This window comes from Lissotriton helveticus, chromosome 11 (assembly GCF_964261635.1).
Source record: "Lissotriton helveticus chromosome 11, aLisHel1.1, whole genome shotgun sequence".
NCBI lineage: Eukaryota > Metazoa > Chordata > Amphibia > Caudata > Salamandridae > Lissotriton > Lissotriton helveticus.
In genome coordinates, this window is record NC_136072.1 from 588,466,627 (window position 1) to 588,493,945 (window position 27,319).

The following is a 27,319-nucleotide window of genomic DNA, read 5'->3' on the forward strand; positions in this document are numbered from 1 at the left end:
CCCCCGGGACCACGCACACAATTCAGCGAGGACATCGCCGACTTCATCAGCCCGCATGCCCTCCCCTCCGCCGACTACATCCTCCTGGGGGACCTCAACTTCCACCTGGAGAACAACAGCGACCGAAACACCATCACCCTGCTCGACAACCTCGCCAACCTCGGACTCAAGCAGCTGGTGTCCACCCCCACCCACCTCGCCGGACACACACTCGACGCCGTCTTCTCATCCAGCAAAGACATCGCCTTCAGCCACGCCACAGGACTCCACTGGACGGACCACAGCTGTGTCCACTTCACCTTCAAAAGAACGACGATCCACCAGCAACAGGTTGCCCGAAGAAGCTGGAACAAGATCACAGCCAACCAGCTCACCGCTTCCCTGAGCCAGCACCCTCCTGCCGGCTCAGCGAACCCCAGCCAGGCCGCCGACAACCTCACGAAGTGGATCAGCACCTGCGCGGACGAACTCGCCCCTCTGAGGACCCCACCCAGCAGACCCAGCAGCAGAAAAGCCCCATGGTTCACCGACGAACTCAAGAGCTCCAAGAAGAACTGCCGAGCCCTCGAGAAAGTATGGAGAAGGGAACCAACAATGGACAACATGACCACCCTCAAGCTCGCCACCCGGAAACACCACCAACTGATCCGCGCCACCAAGAAAAATGCATACAAGGACCGGCTGGACAACAACGCACACAACTGCAAGGAACTCTACAACATCGTGAAAGAGCTCTCCAACCCCAACGCCGGAAACAACGACATCACCCCATCACCAGACCTCTGCAACTCCCTCGCCTCCTACTTCCACAACAAGATCGCGGACATACACAACAGCTTCAGCATCCAACCGACGCACGACACGACCGCAGCAACACCACCACCCTCCGCGCCTGGACTCCGATCAGCACCGAAGACACCGTCCGCACAATGAACTCCGTCCACTCCGGATCTCCGACCGACCCTTGCCCTCACCACGTCTTCAACAAGGCCGACGCTGTCATCGCACCCCACCTGCGGGACATTATCAACACCTCCTTCGACACCGCCACCTTCCCTGAGAGCTGGAAGCACGCCGAACTCAGCGCTCTACTCAAGAAACCTACAGCGGACCCCACCGAACTCAAGAATTACCGTCCCATCTCGCTCCTCCCGTTCCCGGCCAAAGTCATCGAGAAGACCGTCAACAAACAGCTGGCCGCCTTCCTCGAGACGAATGGAGCCCTCGACCCCTCACAGTCTGGCTTCCGAGCCAACCACAGCACTGAGACCGCCCTCATCGCTGCCACCGATGACATCCGAGCCCTGATGGACAACGGAGAAACAGCGGCCCTCATCCTCCTGGACCTCTCCGCGGCATTCGACACTGTCTGCCACCGCACCCTAGTGCAGCGCCTCGGCAACGTCGGAATCCAGGAGAAGACACTGGAATGGATCACCTCCTTCCTCGACGGAAGAACACAGAGAGTCCGCCTACCACCGTACAAGTCAGAGGCCACCGAAGTCATCTGCGGCGTCCCTCAAGGATCCTCGCTGAGTCCCACCCTCTTCAACGTCTACATGAGCCCCCTCGCGGCCATCGCACGCCAACACAACCTCAACATAATCTCCTACGCCGACGACACCCAGCTGATCCTCTCCCTGACCAACGACCCCGCCGCCGCCAGAGCCAACCTGCACGAAGGGATGAAAGATGTAGCCGAGTGGATGACGACCAGCCGCCTGAAACTGAACTCAGACAAGACGGAGGTCCTCATCCTGGGCTCCTCGCCCTCCGCCTGGGACGACTCCTGGTGGCCCCCCGCCCTGGGCACCGCACCCAAACCGACGGACCAAGCACGCAACCTGGGCTTCATCCTGGACTCCTCCCTCTCCATGACCAGACAAGTCAACGCCGTCTCCTCGTCATGCTTCAACACCCTGCGCATGCTACGGAAGATCTTCTGGTGGATCCCCACCGAGACCAGGAAGACTGTCACCCAGGCCCTCGTCACCAGCCGACTGGACTACGGCAACGCCCTCTACGCCGGAACCACCGCCAAGCTCCAGAAGAGACTCCAGCGGATCCAGAACGCCTCAGCCAGACTCATCCTCGACATCCCACGAAACAGCCACATCTCCGGACATCTGAGAGACCTGCACTGGCTCCCCGTCAACAAAAGAATAACCTTCCGTCTCCTCACCCACGCACACAAAGCCCTACACGATCAAGGCCCGAGCTACCTCAACAACCGAATCAACTTCTACGCTCCCAAGCGCCACCTCCGATCAACCAGCCACGCCCTCGCCGCCGTCCCCCGCATCCGAAGAGCGACAACAGGAGGAAGGTCCTTCTCCTACCTGGCCGCCAAGACCTGGAACTCCCTCCCGACCGACCTACGCCTGACCCAAGACCACCTCTCCTTCAGGAAGAAGCTCCAGACCTGGCTGTTCGAGCAGTAACGGCACCTCCCCCCCCCCCTAGCGCCTTGAGACCCTACGGGTGAGTAGCGCGCTCTATAAATGTCTTTGATTGATTGATTGATTATGCCTGGAGATACCACATTTATGCCTAACATGAGCTAGTGGGTGGGAATGACTACTGGACATGAGCAAACTGATGGAATGAAAGTTCCCAGGGCCAACTCTACCCACGTTGGGCATTTTCAAGATGGCAAGTGTCTTCAGCCACGCTTGACTCTGGCTCACAGGTCTGGGGGGGTTGCAAGGGAGGAAGGGAAGAGCACTTTGATAACCCTAGGGTTCACCCACACCTAATACTAAAATTGAGTTTATGGTAGCAACTGTAACCACAACAAACCCAGAGACTGTATTAAGGTAGGAGAAAGGCAGGATTCTTCAGCAACCAAACAGTGTATGCATACAAATTGTCTTGGCATGCTGTTCTTTACCTTTAAAGCACACCCCAAGTGTTATATATAAACTCAGCCGACCTGTAATGAAGAATTTGACACTCCAGCAGGAGCTAATGCTGTAGTGCCAAAAAGGAAGTCCACAGACCCTCCCGCCTCCCTTCAGATTCTTGGAGGTTCAGAGTAGTCATCTCAACTTATTCAGGTGAGCCTATTGCTTGCTCCTGGGTGGCATTTTATACCTTTTTCACACCTATTCAAATGCTAATTACTGGCTAAGAGAAGTTTGAGAACAAATGCAAATTAGCATCCACGAACTTCAAGGAGGGAAAATGTAACTTTCTAGAAGTTGCTTTTCCTCAATATTTATTAATAATCTGACGTCACCTTTGCATTAGATTTTTAATTACTATTAAAATAGTTGTTTGATTATTTTTCTAGCTAGTTCCTTTCCGAAGATACAGTAGTAGGATTTTAATCTGTACTGTTTTTCTACAAAGAGGTGTGGCGCCGCGGCCAGGGCGACTGACGCTGGAATCTGGGGACCACGGTTCGATCCCCGGCTCCGGCGGCAGGTTAGCCCAGCACCATGTGACTCTGGGCAATAGCTCGCTTAATCTTCCCGACGGCCCCAGCGCCTAGAGACCCTTACGGGTGATTGTGCGCTTTACAAATGTGGACTTTACTTTACATAAGACAGATAGGCCTAACTCAGTGAAAAATAGCTTTTAAGGGCTAGCCAGTTTAGGGCATGTCAACATTCAATTTCTACATATACCACATACCTTGCCTTGTTGGCTACATGGCCTACAAAGGGGTGACTTAATATTAGAATGGAGGTTAGACCTTTTGAAAGTGTTCATTTTGACAGGTCGAATTGCAGGTTTTACATTGCTACAGTTAGCCTACACTGGTAGACCTGGAGCCATGTTTGCACTGTAGTGGATGGCACTATAGGTGCTGCAGTCCAGTAGTGGCATTTAACTTTCAGGTCCCGGATACACTTTGTACCATATACTAGGGACTTATAGACAAGTTAAAGATGCCAGTTAGGAATATGCCAATTTGAACATCTTTTAAGGGGCAGGCACTACTGGTTAGCAGGGGTAGAGTGCAGAGTTGAAAAAAGCCACCAAAATATATGGTTCAGCAAAGTAAGCAAGGGGCCCACGTCTGGGCATACCCTGTCAACTTAGGGCGAACAAAGCAAACACAAATCTGGGACTTAAGGCGAGTGTCTCATAGGTTTCAGCGCTCCGTCCATCATCTCCTTGTGTTTGCTGTGTTCGCCCTAAGTTGGGAGGGTATGCCCAGATGTGGGTCCCTTGTTCACTTTGCCACTGAAATCTATTTAGCCTGGCTGATGAGGGGTGTTACCCCAAAACCGGTCCCAGGATGCTTGTTTCCGGTCCAGGGAAGACCTGGCTTGGCAGTTCAGGCTGGACTGTTCCCATAAGGAACACGGTCAAGACTGATTTGCATATGGCTCGGTGTGAACTGGGGTGGCGAAGTTAGCTAAAGAACGATGATGGATTCAACCCAGATCTGTGACTGGGGTGAGTGTCTCAAAAAGTTTGAGCGCTCGTCCATCATCTCCTTTTGTTTGCTCTGTTACTAATACAAGCAGTCAAGCTAAGATCGGGGATCTGTTGCTTAAGGAAGGAGTATTCCACCCCTTCTTGAATTGAGAGGGCGCGTATATTCACATCCTCATTCACCCAAACTACTGAAAATATCTGAGAGCAGCACCACCAATTCGCAACACTCCCTTTTGGCCTAAAATCTGCACCCCAAATCTTCAACAAATGTCTTGCACCAGTCAGGCATTTTTCAAGGCCACTGGGTCTCTTTATATCTGGGTGTTCAGCTGCCGAAAGCCTCCTCTGTTCAGGAAACGCAGTCCTCCATGACTGCCTGCAATAACCTGTCCACTAGCAGGGCTCTACACTCAACATGGTCAAATCTTCCATCCACCCTGCTGCATGCCATCAGTTCATGGAGAAGTCATGTACACGTAACAGGGTCAGGTCATGGAATGACACCGTCAAAGCCACACAATACCTTATGAAAGCTCTGTTGCGGTGGAGATTTCCAGAAAATCTAAAAGCTGGTCTTCTATTTGAATCAAGACAACCTAGACTTGCTGTGATAACCGATGATTCAATGTAGGTTTCTGGTTCTCTCAAGCAGGACATTTTCACAAAGGACCAGTAGTCAGCAGAAGAGAAATCACTCTGTCAACATTCTCGAATTATAAGCTATCCATTGGGCTGCAAGTATTCTTAGCACTACTGTTAAACAAGGCTGCTCTGAAGATACACAAACCATGTATTACATTGGCAAGCAGAAGAGTTAACAACAAGGTCCTACACTCTTTCAGAGGAGGCAGTGGTACTATGGGACTAGTCCATATTAAATGGCGTAGACGTCTCATAGGAACATCTAAAAGGGATCCAAAAAGAACCTTTGTGTGGCCTTTGCTGCTCTCTGTTTGATTGCAACGAATGGTAGGTTCGCCAAGAGCAACATCAGCAAATCTTCAGGAAGCGGTGCCTGTTTTGATCTGCTAGATCTGTTTTGACACTTGAGAACAAAAAAATGCTGTTCTTCTGCAAGCAGGTCCTGGTAACCAGGCTTAATGGGAAATCCCTTCTGGATGACTTGGCCCATCATTTTTGCATTGAGGCTGTTTCTCCTCTTCCCCAGGCTTCTGTTGAAGGCAAATTCAGTGTGATGTTTCCTGATTCTTAAAGCTCTGGATGCCCATGTAATTTCTGGTACTCTGAGCTAGTCTGCCTGTTCCAGTACCCACTGATTTTACTGAAAATGTATCCCAGTCATCTTTCTAGGCAGAACAGACAGGTCTTGTGCCATGGCCTGAATCTCTGATGATGACTTCCTGATTCCAGACCACCTAGAATTTGATAATTTCTGCAGATTGTGGAGTGATCCTGTTTCTATCTAGCACCCCTCCTACAATTTAGACCTACACCAAGTGGAAGCATTTTTGTACATAGCGTGAAAGCATTCGTCCTGTCTCAGTAGAGCTGCTTATAATTCTACTGTACTTACTTCAACTGGCCCAGGAAGGGGTGAAACATGCCTCCGTAAGAGTACACCTGGTTGCAGTATCCAGTTTCAGAAGATCCTTTGACTCTCACCTCTTCTTTTCCCAGAGGGCCATCAAATCGTTCACGGAAGGTCGTTTCTGAGCCTTCCCTACAGTTTAACATTCCCCTGTGCCATGGAAACTGAACACAGTACTCAGCCAGCTCATATAACCACCCTTCGTCCCTATCGATGTTGTATAATTGAAACACCTTTCATGGATGTCTGCACTATCTTTGGCTCCGACATTAGAAAGGAGAGTGGAGCAGCTCCTGGGTTTCACAATAATCTCCACTTTACTAAGAACAAAGATATCCTGCACACCACAACCTTAGGCAAAGCCTATTATTTTGATATTTCTTTCTAAATTCATCAACATCAGCTGAAAATGCTCTAAATTCACCAGGTATGCTCAGGTGCATTAAGTACATGGACAGAACTAAGGACTTATTACCAGCTCTTTGTCTCTTTTGGTTGTCCCTGCAGGGGCTGCTATTTGGCCAAACAAGGCAGTGCCTGTTGACTCCCCGTCTGCATCACTTTCTGCCACAAGAAAGCAAAGCACACCCTTAGGAATAAGTTGACAGTGCAGTCTCCTTGAAGTGTCTCTGCTGTTGTGACGCTCTGTGCAGGAGTCCTTCTCCGAGACATCAACTGTAGAGCTACATGGAGAAACTGGAAAACTTTCACCAAGGATTGCTGGGCCAAGAAGTCTTATTAGACTATCTGTGTGACTAGGGTATAGCGTGCATCCAGCATATTACATGGTTTTCATACTTCTTGGTACTCTGCTTAAGAATGTTAATCTATAAACATTTCTCCGCAGGAAAAACAGTAAATTACTTGCTTATTACTACGGTTCTCAGGAACTGTTCATAGATTCCCAAGAGACCCTCTTTCCTTCCCAGTCAGAGACCCACTGCCCATTTCATTACATCCTTCACACTTCCGCTGTGAAATCTGAGCAGTGGTAGTTGCGACGTGGCATAGCGAGCAATGCACATCCACCTCATTAGCTGACGTTTGGCTTGATTTAACTGAGGTGGGTATGCAACTAAATGTACACTGCTGTTGGGTCTACTACAGCCCTGTTTACACTGTTTATTGCTATTTTAAAAATCTCAGGGATTCCCCACCTGACAATGGCGAATGATTTAAGGATTTGAATATAAGATTTATGCCGACTGGTGAATTGGAGTTACGGGTAAGTAAGTAATTTCGTATATTATTTCATAGTGTCCTCTCACTGGCGCTAGCAATCCAAAGGCATCCTTTTGACATGCTGTTTTGGCTGTTACCCCTTACCTCACCCCTTCCTCTCCATAGGTCATGAACCTCCTTATAACCTTATGTTTTAGTCCCATGTATTACTTCCCCAAAAGGTCTATTTGACAGATCTACACTGTCCAATGCAGCACTTCCTATGCTTCCAGCAGGCTATTCATAATCACCATAGACATTTCCAGTTCCTGTCTTTAGGCTTCCCCTGGCTATTCAGGCTTGTTACCCATCAGTGTACATTCCTGCTTAGCCTACCAATTAATTTAGGAATGCCTCTGGGGCATAATCAGTCTACTAGTATGATCATTTTTACCTTTCACAGTGACTACTGGTGTTTTTTGCAACTATTGGTTATTCCATCTTGCACTCCTCTGATTTTTTGCCCAGGCTGTAAACTCAGGGAGGGCAAATTATGCCTTACTCTCTAATATGAGTGCTCACTTCTGATCTCACAAATGATTGCCTATATTATACACCTTGAGCCTTTACTTACCAAAATGAACAAGAAATGCACCATTACCATAGTAATAAATCGAGACATCATGCAGATTTTGGAGACCTGCTTTATGCTACTTTAATCCTTAGCTGACATTTCATCCGCACATATATTCAGGTTGGAAAGCATCTGGATCCTAGAGTCTTCCTGCAGGTGACCAAATCCCTGATCGTCCAGACCCCTTCTTCCAATGATATGTGCAGTTTCTATGCTATTAATACCTCTCAATGGCACTGGCACCTTTAAAATAACGGAGTTTAACCTTGGATGCATTTCATAGGCCTGATGTTTGGGTGGTTATGGTTGATTGGCTGTAAACTAAACTTGCACCCATCTTTTTTTGTGTGACATTGGCCTAAGGGAATATATTGGTCACTGTCATGCCTTTGAGATCAATAAAACAAAGAACCATGAGAGAGTCCTTAGTTAAGCCTTTGAGATCAATAAAACAAAGACCCTTCAGAGAGTCCTTAGTTTAAATACAGAACAACATATTGCTATTGTTACTTGACATTTGGATAGCGCTCTGCTGCCACTTGTATGTTTATACTGTTCTTAACATTTTCGGGTAAGGTGTTGGCTATGGTAAGGTAGTATTCCTCTAGTTGTTAGGCAGGTTGTTTTAAGAACTGGCTTCCATGTCTATGAAGCATAGTTTTGTTTACAGTGACCTGTAGTTTCTCAGACTACAAGACACAAAGCTGGTTAACAATAATGCATGCTGCTCTGGCTGTAGGTCATGGCATTGCCTATGGTGGCATTTTTCCTCCGGCTCCGTGGGACGGTGGGTGTTGATTGGTGTCCAATAATGTTCGCCTGGCTTTAGGGAAAATACTTGGTTACATTGAGCTATTCTTTTCCTGGCTGTAAGGCAAAATCCTGGAGATTTTGAAGTATTGCTTCTCCAATTCTAGGGTCAACTGTTTATTATGAAGACATCTGGCTTGGTTACGGTGTTGATTATACTGAGATGCTGGCCACACAGAAGGTACATTTCTGTAAGACACAATGTTGGCTCCAGAGTGGCCCTAGTTCTTGAGGTTCTCAAGCAGATTGGCTGTTAGTGATTCTGTTGGCTAAGGTGGCATGCTGTTTTCTCTGATTCTGTCTTGCAGGATCTCCATTGATAGTCATAAACACTGAATAGCCCTGCCTCTGTGTGGGGATAGCAGAGCACTTCTTATAATATCTCTTATCTGAAAGAAACATGTTAGTGTTAGATTCCTTACCTTAGAATATCCTCAGGCGTCAGACTGAATCTGGAAAGTTTTGCGTAGCAGTACCCCTGCACATCGGTAGGCGTCATCTGCGGATCCGCGTTCGGCGTTGTTGGCGCCGGGATGACGTCATCCGAGTACTTAGACGTCCCCCTCGCGCGCTGACGCCAGGTCTTCTTTTTTCCGCGCCAGCAAGCGCAGATCCGGGAAAAGCAGTACTCCTTAGTCACTTTTTGAAGTGTAGATGTTCCCCTTTCTTCAGGAAGGCCTGGAAAAACACTGAAGACATGGATATGTTGCAGCCTATAAGAAAGACTGCAATGGACAATTTCTTCTGATTATGTTTTAAAAAGGTTAATAAATATATAAGTATATATATACATTTCAGGAAAATTGAGTGCAACAGAAGTATTTGACTGCTTAAATCTCTTTCACAACCCTTTTTTTAAAAAGAGAAAGATGAAGAAAGAGAGGACAGTGTAGCCATTCAGACTGTCAATATGTAATGTGAAAAGAGTGTCTGCGCCTTTAAAGACCCTCCAATATCCCATCATGCCCAGGCAGGTGGCAGTTGCCTCAGTTCGTTTCTTTTCCTCTCCTGGTGACAGTATCTTGGAAGACTGAGCTCTGCCTTTTTTGGCTTTTGTCCTCAAAAATCTCAGTAGGGAATGTTTGACAACTGTTTCACTCAACTGATTTAATCTGTACCAGTGTTTTTCTATCTTATTTTGACAGATTTTTATTCCTTGGTCAAATAAAATGCAATCTTTATTTGACAAGTTCCAAGCCTGTGGAAGAAAGAAGGCCAAGTCTGACCCTCATGATGTCTGCATCATCTGCCTTCCTGAGAGTCATATTCCTTAGAAGTGTCCACACTGCAGGAAGTTTTCTATGCAGACCCTGAGGGAAAGGGACAATATTCACCTCCATGGTACAGGGAAGCGACGCAGGCAGCAGGCGCATTCAGAAGGTGGATGTCCTAGGACCGAGGAGAGAATCAGTCCTCTACTAGGGCTCTTCAAATTTCCTCTGAGGACTCCAGGTGTGAAAGAACCAAAATGAAAAGTTACTACCAAAAACAATGTTGTTGCAGGTCAAGGGCATCGACGTCAAGACATGGTAAAATCTCTACATGTTCACCTTCGAGGGCTGGGTGGACATCGAAGAGGAGACGACGTCGAGACTTAGGAGGTCGACACTGAAAGGTACCAGGACGTTGAGACGTAGAAGAAAATCAACGTTGAGAAGTCTTTTGATGTCGAGACAATCCAGACCTGTGGAAAAAGTCAGTAAATCAAGACAAAGATGTCTACCATCCACTTCTGACTCTGAATATTCCAGGGCATATTCTTCAGCATCACCTATACTGTTTCCAGACTCTACTACGCCTCCTCCACCTCCGACTATGCCGTCACCTCCTTCTACACCTCCACCGCCTCCTCTGGTGGTACTTCCACCTGCTTTGCCACTGCAGCTTCCACAGCCACAATCTGTGGTTGCTGCACCTCCTAGGCCTTCCCCTCGAAGATCATATTCCAGACTTTGTCATCGTTTAAGACATTTGAGGTATCTCCGTAGGTCCCTATGTTCCTCATCACAACCATCTTCTCAATGCACATATCACCATCATGTGTCCAGGTCCAGAACATGTTCAAGATGTCGTTCTTCCTATTATTCTTTGTCTTCTTCCTCCAGCGTTGGGAGATATTCACTAACACTGTCTGATTCTCCCTAAGTGTAGCTCCAGTGGATGACATTAATATCTTTCAAGCAGTGCTTGTGCAAGGCGCATCAAAATTGAACATTCCAATGCCGGCTCCCACTCCATCTATATCGGTGATTTTTGAGACGCTTCACCACCGGACAATGTCAGGCCCCTCCTACCACTGGTTCCAGATCTAGTGGAAACAGCCATGGAGCTGTTCCTTACACCAGCTTCAACCAAATCGGCTATGTTGAGGCTATAAAAGACGTATAGACCTCTAGAGCAGGACCCACTGTTTCTTCGCTCAGACCCTTCCCCTGATTCTGCGGTCATCCTGGTGGCAAAGAAACTACATCCCACTACTCATTCATCTACAGTCTCACCAGACAAAGAGACTGAGAAGTTAGATTCAGTAGGGTGCAAGGTTTGTGGTACTACTGCCACCACCATGAAAGCAACAAGTGTGTCGGCCCTGCTGGACAGAGATGACCGAGCCTTGTGGGACTCCTTACAAAAGTTTGCAGAAGACCTCCCAAGAGATCGACGAGAGGACTTCCTTGAGGTGGTAAAGGAGGTCATTATGGTCTCCAACCAAGTTATTAGTGCTGCTGCCGACTCTTCATCACTGGCAGCACAGGGGTACTGTCATGGCCCTAAGAAGGCACTCCTGGCTTTGTCTTACAGCCTTAATTCAAGAATCTCAACAGTATTTTGTTAATCTTCCCTTCTTGGGGCACACCTTGTTCTGCAGTCATACCAAGGATGAGATGGCTCGGATGAATTCTGAGATGGAAACCTCGAAGGCGGTAGGTCTCGAGAAGCAAAAAGAACAACTTAAACACACCTTCTAGCCACATCAACAATATTTCAACCCATTTCAAAAACATGCCTCCTCACCGCTGACATGCATCTCGTGTCAAGGACGATGTGCCATGCACCCAGTGGCTACCTCAGAGGTTGCTCACCTGATTGCCCCAGCCTTTCTTGTGCTCTGTCTGCCAGCCTGTGCTTGCTGCCTCCAAGACAGGAATCTGACTCCCCTGCTAGGAGGTGTGAACTATCCCAGGAGTCCGAAACAATGGCCTGGATGGGAATGAGGTCACACCTCACTCCCTGACAGGCTGGCTAGTAAAATGGCACCTCAAAGTGGTGAACCACCTGTGATATGGAGCCAGGCTGCCTCCTGAAGTAGGAAACACCCCTTCCCCTGCCCCCAGGCACATTTGTACCCAGGCATTCAAGTTGTGTACAACCCCAGAAGAATAGCCACACTTCTAGGGTGGTCTACCTGGTCTGTACAGCTAAGAGGACTTCAGCCATTTTAAAAGTGGTAGAATAGTGGGTTCCGGTTAGAAAACGTGACCTACACCCCCAGATGTTGTTACCTCATGGGCGCATTAGCAGCAGGGGCTAGTAACCCATTGGCCACTTACACCTACACCCGTAACACCCCTAAATCTAAGATTTAAGGGCTACCCCTGACACCAGAACCTCCGTTCTGATCTGACTTGCAATAAGGACAAAAGAAGAGACTTGTGTCTGCCACAACAGGAGCTGCACAAACAAAATGCGTGATACACTGCATCTGTGACAACCTTCCTGGAACTGTGTGAACGCGACTTGTCCTGGATCAAAGCTCGGTTCCCCCAGACAGAGGGACCCCTTTGAGGGCAGAAGGCATCACAAGACTCCTCTGGACTAGTGGGACTAGTCCCAAGTGACCGCAGGTAAAAAATACATACCAGAACCGAAGAATTGCTGGCCATCGGGCCCTCCCAGATAACGCCCAGAACTAGATGCTCTAGTGCATTTTGGGAAATGTAGTTGTAGGAAGGTAGGATCCTTCTAGCATGGTTACCCCAATTTTTTGCCTGGCTCAGTATGTTTTTGATTAGTCTGACTGGGATCCTGCTATTCAGTACCCTAGTCACTGTGCTTTCTCCCTAAATTGACCATGGTAAGTACTTCTGAACATCCACAATTGGCTACTGGTATACTCTCGTAAGCCCCTGGTATATGGTACTAAGGTACCCAGGTATCTGAAAGAAACTATTAGTTATAGATTCCTTACCGTAGATTTACCAGCAGGCGTCAGACTGCACCCGGATATTTGTTTTCATAGCAGTACCTCTGCACGGCGATAGGTGGCGTCGGTCAACTCCACGTTCGCCGTTGGTGTCGTGGTGCCGGGATGACTTCGCGGTATCTACCCACGCGCTGACGTCAGTTCTTTCTTTTTTCACACCAGCCAGCGCAGATCCGGGGAGAGCAGTACCTCCAGTCACTTTTTGGCTGCTATTTTTTTTACTTTTGTTGACTTCCTTTTTGAGTTGTGTTGACTCTTGGTGCACACAGGGATACTGTGTTAGATCAGCTTCAAGGCTTGTGACTCCTGTCACAAACTGATGTCGGTTACGGACCTGCACCTCGTGTGCCTCTGGTGTCTGGAGCACGACCCAATGTCGGGCTCTGACTGCTGGGCCATGAACTGGAAGTCTTTGCGGGAGCCCGGTGGTCCGCTCCGTGCCGCTCAAGGTCCCGCTCCAGAGGCAGGTCGCGGGACCGGTCACGGAGCCACCACCACTACTCTTCGATGAATCCGATGTCGACACCTCTTCCACCTCTGATGCCGGTTGTGTCCCCAGCCGACGTCGACCCTGGCCTCCACCTCCACATGGACACTGAGCCTGACCGACGTTGACCGACGCTGGATCAGGCGTCAACCGGTACTTTTGTACCATTGTTCTATCCTGGTGTTCCTGATTGCAAACATGTGAGATCGAGGAGGACTGGGAGGCATCTGTGGACCCTCTTGCAGACCAGTTGGATGAACCGGATTATAGAGAGGAGTTTGGTGATACCAGTGGTCTGGACACCTCTCCAGACCTCGGTATGCTTTCTCCCCCTACCATGGCTACAGAGGAGTGTGCATCTTACTCAGTGGTGTTGCGTATGGCGGCTGAGGCCCTGAACCTCGAGCTTCCTACAGTGGCAGCCAGGATTAACCTCCTGACCGAGGTGCTTCAACTGGCAGCGGCCTCTTCAGAGCCCCTGCTGTCGTTCAATGAGGCCCTCAATGACATCCTTTTGGACACCTGGTCCAGGCCCAACACGGGCTCCTGTGGTTAGGATGATTGCCTGACGTCACAGCCCGACATCACAGGTGACCCCATTTTCCTCTCCCAAGACCCTATCCCTGAGGGCTTGGTAGTCCAAGTCTCTACTCTAAGGCACATTCCTTACTGCTCCCCCTGATAGGGAATCCAAAAAGCTGGATCATCTTGGGAAGAAGATGTTTACTTCCGACAGCTTGGGACTGCGGTCGGTGAACACTGCATGCCTGTTGGACCATTACATCCACTCAGTGTGGGATACGGTTGCGCAGGTGCTGCCACAGTGCCCAGAGGAGGCCTGGGCCACTCTCTCACTTTGCCGTTGCTAAGGTTAGAGATGCAGCCAAGTTCGCCAATCGGTGTGGAGTAGTCACCGCTGACTCGTTAGGCACAACAATTTCCACGTCTAGGTAGCTCTTAGACGTTATGCCTGGCTGAAGTCCACTGACTTTTCGGGCGATGTCCAATCGACTCTTTTGGACTTGCCCTTTGATGGCCGTCGTTTGTTTGGTGACAAAGCGGACAGCTCCTTAGGCCTCGCTACCACCTGTCCCGTGCAGTCTGCTTTTCGCCCCTTTCATGGCTACGGAAGGGGTGCCCCTCCATGTTCTGCCCAGGGCCACAGGCCTGCGCAAACTCTTCAGCCTTTTCGCGGCCGGAGTCGTGGGACCCAGCATCGTGGGTCAGGGGGCCAGCAAGTGGGCCAGTCCACCAGTGCCCCCTCCCTAGCAACCTCCAAACCTTCCTAGTCCGACCCTCCAGGGCCACCAGTTGCCAGTGGGCTGCAGGATTCGCCATCACCTCCCCCATTGGCAGAACATCATGTTGGACAGGTACGTTTTGCTGATAGTCCGACGGGGCTACTCCCTCCCCTTCGAGACTACCCCCTCAATCCATGCCACCTCAAATCCATCACATGTCGGAGGATCACTTGGCCCTTCTCCGCCAGGAAGTTGCGGCTCTCTTGGCCAAGGGAGCCATCAAACGTGTCCCTGTGCCAAAAGTAGGTCGTGGTTGCTATTCCCACTACTTTCTGGTACAAAGGCCTGCGTCCTATCTTAGACCTCAGGGACGTCAACCGCTTCCTCCTGAAGGAGAAGTTCAAGATGTTGACAGACATTGGCTCAGGTTCTGTCTACCCTCGACCCTGGAGACTGGATGGTAGCATTGAACTTGCAGGACGCCTATTTCCTCATCCCCATCCTGCCAGACCACAGGCGTTACTTGCGGTTCACGGTAGGCCGCGAGCATTTTCAGTTTACTGTGTTCCCCTTTTGCCCTACCAGAGCCCCTCGAGTGTTCACGAACGTGATGGCGGTGGTTGCAGCTCATCTGCGCAGATCAGGGGTTCCAGTCTTCCCCTATCTCGTATACTGGCTATTGAAGGCGGGTTCACCCCAGGCTGTCGTCTCCCACCTCCAGACTACGGCGGACCTCCTGCACTCGCTGGGGTTCACTACCAACGTGCCGAAGTCACACCTTATTCCCTCTCAGAAGCTCCTCTTCATCAGAGCGGTTCTGGACACAATGCAGTTTCGGGCTTATCCTCCCGAGCAGCGAGTCCGGAATATTTGGGCTATGATTCCAATCTTTCAGTCTCTATCCCGGGTTTTGGTCAGAATGACCATGCGGCTGCTGGGCCTCATGGCCTCCTGCATCCTGCTGGTGGATCATGCCAGGTGGCATATGCAGGCTCTGCAGTAGGACCTGAAGTTCCAGTGGGCACAGCATCAGGGGAATCTTGCCTATTGCTTCCAGATCTCGGAGGGCACTGCACACCAGTTGGAGTGGTGGCTAGCAAACCATGATTGGGTCAACGGCAGATCCCTCTCCCTTCGCCAGCCAGAGTTCACAGTGATGACAGATGTATCACTTCTAGGGTGGGGCGGCACATGGGGGAGGTGGAGATCAGGGGCCTCTGGTCTCCGGCGAAGTCCAGGCTCCATATCAACCTTCTGGAGCTCCGGGCGATTCGTCTTGCACTGAAGGCATTCCATCCCTCTGTCCGGGGAAGAGTAGTGCAGGTGTTCACGGACAACACCACCGCCATGTGGAACTGCAACAAACAGGGCGGGTGGAGTCGTAGACCCTATGTCAAGAGTCCCTTCACCTCTGGACATGGCTGGAACATCAGGGCTTATCCCTGGTGGTTCAACACTTGGCATGCTCACAGAACGCCAGGGCAGACAAACTCAGCCGCGGGTGCATGATGGATCACGAATGGCGTCTTCACAGAGGTGGTGCAAGGTCTCTTTCAGCAGTAGGGAGAGCGTTGGTTAGATCTATTCGCCACCGAAGAGAACGCGCAATGTCGGCAATTCTGCGCGTTGACATTTCCAAGACTGCACTCGTCAGCTACGCTTTTCATCCCAAGTGGAGTTGCGGTCTTCTATTCGCTTTTCCGCCTACACCACTTCTGCCCAGAGTGCTGAAGAAGGTCAAGCGCGACCGGGCCCAAGTCATTCTTGTGGCTCCGGATTGGGCACAAAGAGTCTGGTATCCCGAGCTGTTACAACTGGCCATCGACCCTCCGATCTGACTGCCTCTTTGGGAGGATCTTCTGTCGCAGCAGCAGGGGACTGTACTCCACCCGAACCTGTCCAGCCTCCACCTCCTTGCTTGGATATTGAGCAGCGACAGTTGGCAGCCTTTGACCTTCCTCCCGAAGTCTGTAATGTTATCTTGGCAGCCAGGCGTCCCTCCACTAAGACGGTTTACGCATGTAGATGGAACAAATTTGTGACATGGTGCACAGCAAAGGCTGTGGATCCCCTTTCTGCCCCTCTTTCTGAGGTTCTTTTGTTCCTCCTTTCTTTAGCCCAGCTGGGCACGTTTAAGGGATATCTCTCAGCCATCTCAGCCTTTCTTCGGCTTCCTGATCTGCCTTCTCTTTTCAAGTCCCCTATTGTAAGTAGATTTCTTAAGGGCATTACTCACCTCTTTCCTCCTACTCCTTTTGTAATGCCTCAGTGGGACTTGAACTTGGACTTAACATACCTTATATGCGCTGCTTCCAAACCGCTACATAACTGTCCTCTCAGACTTTTAACCATAAAAACTGCATTTCTGGTTGCCATCACCTCGCTCGCAGTGTAAGTGAGCTTCAGGCTCTGTCTTCTAAGCCTCCTTTTCTAGCTGTTCATCCGGACAAGGTTGTCCTAAGAACCAGACCTTCCTTTCTTCCCAAAGTGCTTACTTCTTTCCACATTGGACAGACCATCACTTTGCCCACCTTCTTTCAACCTCCACATCCCTCAAAGGAGGAAGAGAGGCTCCACCGTCTGGGTCCAATACTTGCGCTGTCCTCTACCTGGATCACACAAGACAATTCCGGGTAGATGACCAACTCTTTGTTGGCTATGTGGGCGCCAAAAAAGGTTGGGCTGTGTAAAACTGGACCATCTCTCATGGGTCGTTCTTTACATAAAAATATTTGCTACCCTTTGGCAAAGAAGGAGCCTCCATTAGGACTCCGTGCCCAGTCCACCAGGGCGACAGCGGCCACTACTGTTTTGGGACGTGGAGTTCCCCTTCATGATACCTACCAGGCAGCCACGTGGGCATCTCTGCACACGTTCACAAAACACTATTGCCTGGATTCTCAAGTCCGAAGAGACAACCTCTTTGGCCGTTCTGTTCTCCAGGACTTCCTAGTGTGAACTTAGTTCGCAACCCACCTCTGGGGTTGGTATTGCTGGGGTATCTATTCTAAGGTAAAGAATCTATAACTAATAGTCTCTTTCAGATGAACAAATTACTTACCTTCGGTAACAATATATCTGTTTGAGACATATATTAGTTATAGATTCCTTACCGCCCCACCCATCCTCCCCGCTCTGCAGACTGACTTCTAGCGTTAAGGACTCTAGTTTTGTGCATCAGTGTGCAGTGTCTTGCATGGCTCTGCGCTTCTGCCGTAGAATATCGTTTAAAAAACTGACGTCAGCACGCGAGGGTGGCGTCTAAGTAGATACCACGACGTCATCCGGTCGACCATGACACAGACAAACGCGGAGTTGACCGACGCCACCTATCGACGCGCAGTGGTACTGCTACGAAACAATTTGTTCGAGGCATGTGGGCTGCTAAATTCATATCTTAGCATTAGATCGCCGCCTAGTGTTGGGTCCGGATGATCGCACATTGTTGTCCTGGAAGAGTCTTCGAAGTATCCTGAGATAGGTGGCTCCTCCCCTGGACTACAGTGCGCATGGGCATCGGCTCCATCCCCAGATTGTTTTTTTCCGCCATTGGGTTCGGATGCGGTCTCGACTTCTCTCTGTCGGAACCGAGTAAAACTAACTTTTTAAGGCCAAAAGGCCTTGTACTTATAGCGTCGGTATTGTTTGCGCACGGTCTCGAGTTCTTCCGACTCTTGAAGTCGGATTCAGCGGAGTTTTTTCACTCTTCGAACATCGAGGCCTTCTCATCGCGACACGACCACGACTTTCCAGCATGGAGCGGTGTCCGTTTAAGTACTGTCCGCTCTGTGGGTCCAAGTACCCACATATAGACCTGCACCCGGTCTGTAACAAATGCCTTTCACCGGACCATGACGACGGCAAGTGTAAGGCTTGCGCTCAATTTAGGTCGAAAAAGACTCTCAAGCTTCGGCGCGCGGTGCGCCTGGAGGCCAGACAAGCGGCCCCGGATCCAGAAAACATCTTCGGCGACCAAGAAGAAGATGAACAGGGTCATCATCTCCAAATATCCCCGCCCGAAACGGAGGTCGAGGCGGATCCGGTAGAGTCGGAGTCGTGGATCAAGGCCTTGAATACGTCGACGAGGTAGGGGACATCGAAGAGATTTATGGGGCCGCGGCAGATAGCTCAGGGGACGAGCTATGCCCCGAAGGTTTCGAAGATCACGATCGGGTCACGGGATCGCCAGTTGGCCTTACCCAAGACCCCGTACCGCAAGCCACGGCCCCGCCTTCAGGCCCGGCCACGGACATACTTGCTGAGCAGGCCGGATCGAAACCGAAACCTACGGTATCGACTACGCCTAAAATGGCCGACCCGAAAACGAAACCGAAACTTAAGGACTCGAGCGTCCCTAAAATGGCGGCCGGCCAACAGAAAACTACTGCACCCGCCGCCGCATCGGCTCCGTCGACCTACGGTCCACAGAAGTCGAAGAAGTCGGTCGATTCCACAGGGTCAAAATCGGCGCCAGAGGAGGGATCCTCTAAGAAGGGTGGTCGGCACGGATCAACCGCTGCAACACCGTCTAAGCACGCCAAGGCCAGCGGCACGGCTCCGGTTCCGACTGGGACTCCGTCCGTCGGTCGCGTAGTGGAGTCGGAGGCGACACAAGCACACGGATCGACGGCTGGCACATCTGCGCATCGATCCAAGGACTCTGGGTCGGCGTCCAAGACTCTGAAAGGCCACCATGACGTCGGATCCGAGGGGAAGGTCAAGACATCCTCGTCAGCGCCAAAAGCCACTGTAAGTGAAGTGTCCCCCATCGCCGCTTCGCTGCAGAGAATCAGGGACAAGGCCGCTGCTACGTCGGCTCCGTTACCGTCGCCTCAGACGCCGAAGGACACTCCGGCAAAGCCTAAGAGTAAGCTTCTCTTCCTTCTGCCGCCGAAAGAGGCTCCGAAGGCCTTTTCGACGAAATCGACGCCAAAGAAGTCGGATTCTTCTACGGCGGGGGTACCTTCAGGTCGAGAACTCGAATCAGAGGACGATTCTGAGCATTTCATCGATGCCAACACTGGCAAATTAACCCTATACAAAAGGAGGATTACTTCTGAGCCTCTGGACTCCTATGTCATCCCACTGAAGAAAAAAAGGGTTCCTCAGGACGCTTCTGACCTCATAGAACCTATCCAGCCTCCTCCAAGAAGAAGCCCTACTCCCTCACCAGAACACTCTGAGGGTGAGGGATATGATGAGGAGGACCAATACACCTTCCCCATCAATGAACCAGATGCACATCCAGATGCATATGATGACATTGGTGACCAAGGCACCCAAAGTGTGGGGCAAGACCCACAGCCTTTCAGTGCACGTGCATCCCCGACAGAGGATTCTGCAGGTTTTCATGCACTCATTGAGAGGGCAGCTGCTAATCATGATGTGGACATGCATGCTGACCCAGTAGAAGAGGACTTTCTCTTTGACACTTTTTCAGTCTCTGAAAGAACTGTGAAAACGCTGCCTATGCTCAAGGGAGTCCTCAAGCATGCAGCTGACATCTTTAAAGAACCTACCAGAGCGAGAGTGGTCAATCCACGTATCGAGAAAAAGTACAGACCAGCACCTGCAGACCCTGCATACATTCGGGGACAGTTGCCACTAGACTCTCTTGTGGTCGCAAATGCCAGGAAACGGGCCAACTCCCAGACAACGGGCGAAGCTCCTCCCCCAGACAAGGAGTCCAAAGTGCTAGAGGCAGGGGGCAAAAGAGTGGCGGCACAAGCTGCAAACTTTTGGCGTATTGCAAATACACAAGCACTCTTAGCACGTTACGATAGGGCGCATTACGACACCCTAGAGCAGATTGTACAACACCTGCCTCCAAAGTTTCAAGAAGGCACCAAACTGCTTATAGAGGAAGGGAAACTGATCTCCAACGCAGCCATCAAGTGTGCACTTGACGCCGCAGACACAGCAGCTAGGGCGATCAACACTAGCGTCATGCTGAGACGACAAGCTTGGCTCCGCATATCAGGGTTTAAACCTGATATTCAGACACCAATACTTAATCAGCCAGTCAATCCTGATAGACTGTTTGGTCCAGATGTTGACACCACCCTCGAAAAGATAAAGAAGGACACGGAAACTGCTAAATCTATGGGGGCCCTACAATCACAACAGTTTCGTGGCAATAATTTTCGTCGCTCAGGTGCACGTGGAGTCACCAGAGGACAAATGGGTCAACAATCGCAATTCTCAAGAGGTGGAGCACAATCCTCGTTCACAAAACAGAACAAGGGAGGTTACAGAAATAACAGCAACAGAGGTCGCGGCAGAGCAAACAACAACTCCCGCTCCTCTACCCCAAGCAAACAGTGACTCTCTGTCACTGCCCCCGACCACTTAACACCTGTCGGGGGGAGACTGCAGCAGTTCCTGCCCGTCTGGAGAAACATCACCACAGACAGGTGGGTGCTACAACTTGTCCAGTACGGTTATTGTCTAGAGTTAAGGTCCACTCCACCCAACATTCCACCAAGGCGACGGCCTATGTCCGCAGAGCATTTGCACTTATTGCAGCAGGAAGTAGTGGCGATGCTGCAAAAAGGCGCAATCGAGCTCGTGCCGGTGGACGAGGAGGGCACAGGGGTATATTCCCTGTACTTCCTTATTCCAAAGAAGGACGGATCTCTCAGACCCATTCTAGATCTACGTCCCCTCAACCTGTACATACTATCAGAACATTTCCATATGCTTACACTGCAACAGATTCTTCCCTTGTTAAACCAAGGGGACTTCTTAGCAACCTTAGATCTCAAGGATGCTTATTTCCACATTCCACTGCACCCGTCCCACAGGAAATACCTCAGGTTCACTATTCAAGGCAAGCATTACCAGTTCAAGGTCCTACCCTTCGGAGTCACCACAGCCCCAAGGGTGTTTACCAAGTGTCTGGCGACAGTAGCAGCGCACCTCAGGAGGCAGAACATCCATGTCTACCCCTACCTGGACGACTGGCTCGTTCAAGCCAAGTCGGAACGACAGTGCGCCGCGGACATGTCGACCACCATTCACCTCCTTCACAATCTAGGTTTCTCGTTGAACTACCCAAAGTCGCATCTTCAGCCGGCACATGTCCGGCAGTTTCTAGGTGCGACGATCAATACCCTGACGGCCATGGCTCAACCAAACCAAGTCAGGATAGACAGCATGCAGTCTCTAATCCAGATGTTCAGACCACAACACTCACTTCCAGCGAGAGTGTTCATGCAGTTGATAGGCATGATGGCCTCCTGCATCTTCATAGTCCCTCACGCACGGTTACATATGCGCCCGCTCCAGGAGTGCTTAGCAAATCGGTGGACACAGGCTCAGGGACAATTGACAGACCTAGTGTTGGTTACCAGTCGGGCATACGACTCTCTGCATTGGTGGACTCCACACAACCTTTGCAAGGGCCGACTGTTCCAGGAGCCAGTGCCACAGATTATCCTGACAACGGACGCATCTCTCCAGGGATGGGGAGCTCATCTGCTCACTTACACAGTGCAGGGACTATGGACGACGCAACAACAGAGGATGCACATCAATTATCTGGAACTGATGGCAATCTTCATGGCGATCAAGTCCTTCATTGTACATCTGTGCAACAAGGTAGTGTTAGTCCGGACGGACAACATGACCGCGATGTACTACATTCAAAAGCAGGGAGGCACCCACTCGCCACAGCTGTCTCACCTGGCTCAGAGCATGTGGAAGTGGGCCATTCAGAGGAACATCTTCCTCATGGCAGAACACCTCCCGGGCAAGGACAATCAGATGGCGGATCTGCTCAGCAGGTACAGCCATCAAATGCACGAGTGGGAGATACACCCATCTGTCCTCCACCCGTACTTCCAGCAGTGGGGTCATCCGGAGATAGACCTGTTTGCCACAAAAGAAAACGCAAAATGCCAACACTTTGCCGCCAGGTTCCCTCACCCACAGTCGCAGGGGAATGCGATATGGATGAACTGGTCAGGCAGATTTGCGTACGCTTTTCCGCCAGCCCCTCTGATACCGCTGGTGGCAAGAAAGCTAAGGCAGCACGCGATGACTCTCATCCTAGTTGCTCCAACGTGGGCGCGCCAAGCATGGTACACCACGTTCCTCGAACTCTCGGTGGTGCCGCACCAAAGACTGCGCCTCACGCCCAGACTTTTGACGCAGAACCATGGAGAAATTCAGCATCCAGATCCACAACAGCTCAACCTGGCGATCTGGCTCCTGAAGTCCTAGAGTTTGGATACCTTAACCTACCTCCGGAATGCATGGACATCATCAAGGAGGCAAGGAAGCCAACTACCAGAGCATGCTATGCTGCGAAATGGAAGCGTTTTGTCATTTACTGTACAGCCAATGACATCAACCCGCTAGATGCATCTATCCCTGACATCATTTGCTATCTGTTGCATCTTTACAAGTGCAATCTAGCGTACACTTCCATTCGGATACATCTATCCGCCATAGCGGCTTATCTTCAGAACAGGCAGCATCTCTCTGTCTTCAGAGTGCCTGCCATTAAAGCTTTCCTTGAAGGTCTGAAACGAGTCATTCCCCCAAGAACACCACCAGCTCCGGTGTGGAACCTCAATGTGGTCCTCACCAGACTGATGGGACCACCTTTTGAGCCACTGCACTCGTGTGAACTCCAGTTCCTAACGTGGAAAGTAGCTTTCCTAATAGCTATTACGTCACTAAGGCATGTTAGTGAGCTACAAGCGCTCACAATCCAAGAGCCTTTCATTCAGATTCATCCAAATAGGGTAGTGCTACGCACTAACCCCAAATTCCTTCCGAAGGTGGTGTCACAGTTTCATCTCAACCAAACTATTGAATTGCCGGCATTCTTCCAAAACCCACAGACGGTAGCGGAAAGAATGCTCCATACCTTAGATGTACGGAGGGCGTTGATGTACTACATAGACAGGACACAACCCTTTAGAAAGACAAAACAACTTTTTGTTGCCTTCGCACCACAACACAAAGGCAACCCTATTTCCAAAGCAGGAATAGCCAGGTGGATTGTTAAGTGCATCCAAATATGTTATCAAAAGGCCAAGCGCACTCTAACGATACCCCCAAGGGCGCACTCCACACGCAAATTGGGGGCATCCATGGCTTTCCTAGGGAACATTCCTTTAGAGGACATTTGCAGAGCAGCCACGTGGGTTACACCACATACCTTTACCAAACACTACTGTGTTGATGTACATTCCAAGCAGCAAGCTGCTGTAGGACAGGCTGTTCTCAAGACACTCTTTCAGGTTTCTGCAGCTGGCACGGGCAACCGCCGCTGATGGAGGGACTGCTATGTATTCTATGCTAAGATATGAATTTAGCAGCCCACATGCCTCGAACTGAATATGCTACTTACCAGTATGCATCTGTTCTTGGCATGTAGGGCTGCTAACATTCATATCGCCCACCCTCCTCCCCGGTGCCTGTTGCAGCTGCAGATATACTATTGTATTCAGTCATTAGCATGGACATCCTTTACACTTTTCACTCCATCTTCTGCCACAATGGCGAAAAACAATCTGGGGATGGAGCCGATGCCCATGCGCACTGTAGTCCAGGGGAGGAGCCACCTATCTCAGGATACTTCGAAGACTCTTCCAGGACAACAATGTGCGATCATCCGGACCCAACACTAGGCGGCGATCTAATGCTAAGATATGAATGTTAGCAGCCCTACATGCCAAGAACAGATGCATACTGGTAAGTAGCATATTCACTCTGGATCCAGTCTGACACCTGGGGGTAATTCTAAGGTAAGGAATCTATAACTAATATATGTCTCTTACAGATATATAGTTACTGAAGGTAAGTAACTTGTTCTATAGGTACCCCAGGGGTCTCCCATGGGCTGTAGCATGTATTGTGTCACCCATGGGAGCACACTCCCAGCTGTGGCTACAGACCTCCCATTGTAGCCTGTGTGAGTTGGTGCTTGCACCTCTCATGGCAGATATAAGTTTCCTTATATGTGAGGTCACTTCACTTCAAACCTTTAAGTCACCCCATGGCAGGCTCTTCAGTCCTGAGGGCAGGTTATAAGTGTGAGGATGGGCCTACATGAGCAGGACACCCCTACAAACCCCGGAGTCTATTCTCCAGGCTTTGAAGGTGCAGTCAGTCATTTTGATATAGTGGACATCAGTAATTACGAGATGTCTAGCTATATAGTGGCTGCACCGAGCCTGGTCATGTTTGTTATCAAACATGTTGGAGTCATACCCCAACACTAATTCCAGTGTACTGGCAGGCTCCCTTGGGGTACCCCTCCCACCCCCGTACTCCCAGTAACAGCCTTTATGGGTGTGACAGCAAGCTAGTGCTGCTGCCGACCACAGATACGATTCTGCCCTCCTGCTGCTGAGCCATGCTCGAGCAGGGGAAAGTAGAACAGTAGGTTTCCTGTCGCAGGTAGGTGTGACCACCTCCCAGACAGGACTTAGTGTATTGGGCTGGGGTGGAGGTGCTCGCCAGCTCCACCCGACTGCTTTTAGGGCACATTTGGTGCCCTCCTTGCATACTCCAGTTTGAACCAGTTCAGGGTAGCCCTTGGCTCCTCCTCTGGCACGAAACCGAGCAAAGGACATGGGGATTTCCTCCCCTTTGTCCAGCCCATCCTCTGGGAGGGGCCCTTGAGTTGTTCCAACTATTTCCGTAGGGTACTTAAGGACTTACCTGTGGGTGGGTCATAAAATTCCTCATGGGACAAGACTCAAGACTGAAACTACATCACTCTTCAACTGTCTGGACACTTGGACTTTGCTGGACTTCACCTGGAACCGAGACTCCTGGTCTCGCTGTTCCTCAAGTCTTCTTCTTCTAGGATCTTCACCAGACCTGTTTCATCAAGGACACCTGAAGTAATCTTCATTAGAGTGAAGGAGTCACTCCCCGTCATCTGCCGGCACCTCAACAAAGCGGACCGGTCTGCTGCTCCGGATGTCCCATGGACTTTGAAAGCCTCAGCTACAAGGGCGGTGGTTCTGCAACTTCCTCGAGGCCTGAACAGTCCTCTCTGCAATTTAGAGACCAGTATCCCTCGTCGGAACCGCTGGGACTAAACCCCTGTGCACTGCATCAACTTGTCATTGCCAATGCTTGTTGGCTCTGCTTTCCAGAGATCTTGGGCTACAAGAAGCTCCAGCCTCCAGGATCTCTTCCTGCCAAGTACAGCTTCCTCACCGCATCCTCTGCACCGTGGGCCTTCCTTTTTGGTGAGATGCTAGAGGTCCTCTTGTGAATCCTGTGCCTTTGGCCTGTGGGTCCTCTTGAGGGTCTTTTTCTGCTCCAGTGGGATACCCTGCTTGCTTGGGGCCTGCTCTGACTCTCCTGCTTGTCATGTGTCTCTTGGACCTCGCTGGTCCCAACTTTGTTCCTTCTTTGATCTCCACGCCTGTTGCACTGCCAAGGCGCATTGGTGCTCCTGCCGGAACCTGACCCCCTGGTTTTCGACTTCCGATGTGGGACAGCTAGTGCACAGCTCCTGGGATTCCTCAGCATCCCCTGATCTTCACAGCTGCAGTGTCGAGGTCACTGTCAACACTTCTGAACTGTCCAACATCTGTGGGCTTTGCTCTTCTGTGCCTCCTGTTCACCTCAGAGTGGCATAAACTCTGTCTCCTCTGCTTACAGGTTCTTCACTTCAAGAATCCACCCTTGGATTCCACTGGACTCTTTCACTGTCTTCTCCAGTGGCATCTTCTTTGAAGTCCTCCATTGTGGTTTACATCAGTTTCTGACGTCACTTCACACCTATGCACCGGATTCCTTGGTGTAGGTATCCTGGTTCCTGGTGTGTCTGCGGGTACGGTGACTCTCCAACCTTCTGTCTTCCATAGGGTTTCTTCAGGGTCCACTGGGAAGGGGCCTTCTTGAAAACTGCAACCGCTACTTGCCCGTTGACTTCCTTTGGGCACGCGGCTGTCTTTCCACTCTGCACACAGCCTTGCTGGTGGTTCCTTGTGTACCCAGCTCCTCCAAGTCTCCTGGTCCAAGTCCCGGCCTTGGTCGCAGTTCACATACCATTTTTTTTTCATATTGTTTAGTCTCCCCCTGGAGACTACATGTATTTTGTGCTAACTTACCTATTTACAATTGAAGTATTTTTGTGTATTTGTGTTGATATTTCCGGGTAGGAGACATGCCAATGTGTTAGTGAGTGTTGTGTAATAAATAGACCTATTTTTTATATATACACTATGTGGTTCTTTTTCATTTAACCTACTCTACATGATTAAACTGGTAAAGCAAGCTACTTAACACTCCTTCAAGATAAACCTGAAGGCTGCTCTCTACAGCTACCACTTTGAGAGCCTTCTATGGTTCTCAAATACCACTAAAACCACCATAAGGGTTGCCTGGATTAGTGCTAGGTGCCTCACTTAAATAACTTTACACCACATACTAAGCCAGCCTCCTTCAGTAGTCTTGACCTCCTGAAGTTTCAGGCAGCTACCATGTTCTCCAGGGCCTCCGGTCGTCGAATTACCTTTTTACTGTGCTTACCGCTGCCATGGCTTGTTGGTTACCAGTCTGGCAACCACCCCCTTTACTCAATGCTGTACCTCAAGGGAACTCCGCAAAACATTCATCCACGGTCGGCAGTGGCTTTGTTGCTATCATTTTGCACCTTGCTCCCCACCAGCACTGTGTAAATGGTAAAACCAGCTATCCTGTGGCTCCTGCTTCAGCACAAAGACAGCCAGGACAACTCTGCACCCGGGCTTCTCGAGCCAGGTAAAATTGAACTGACTGTCGTGGCTTGGTCCTGGGACCCGCATCATCTTTACGCTCCTTGAGTTCCCACGCAATGCAACCTGCAAGTGACCGATTGTCCTACTACTTT

At 50.2% G+C, this 27,319-nt stretch overlaps 1 protein-coding gene across 1 annotated transcript in view; it reads left to right on the forward strand.

The window, feature by feature from the left end:
• BMP1 (bone morphogenetic protein 1) overlaps window positions 1–27,319 on the forward strand; it is a 569,977-nt gene that overhangs the window by 539,244 nt on the left and 3,414 nt on the right. The window lies entirely within an intron of this gene.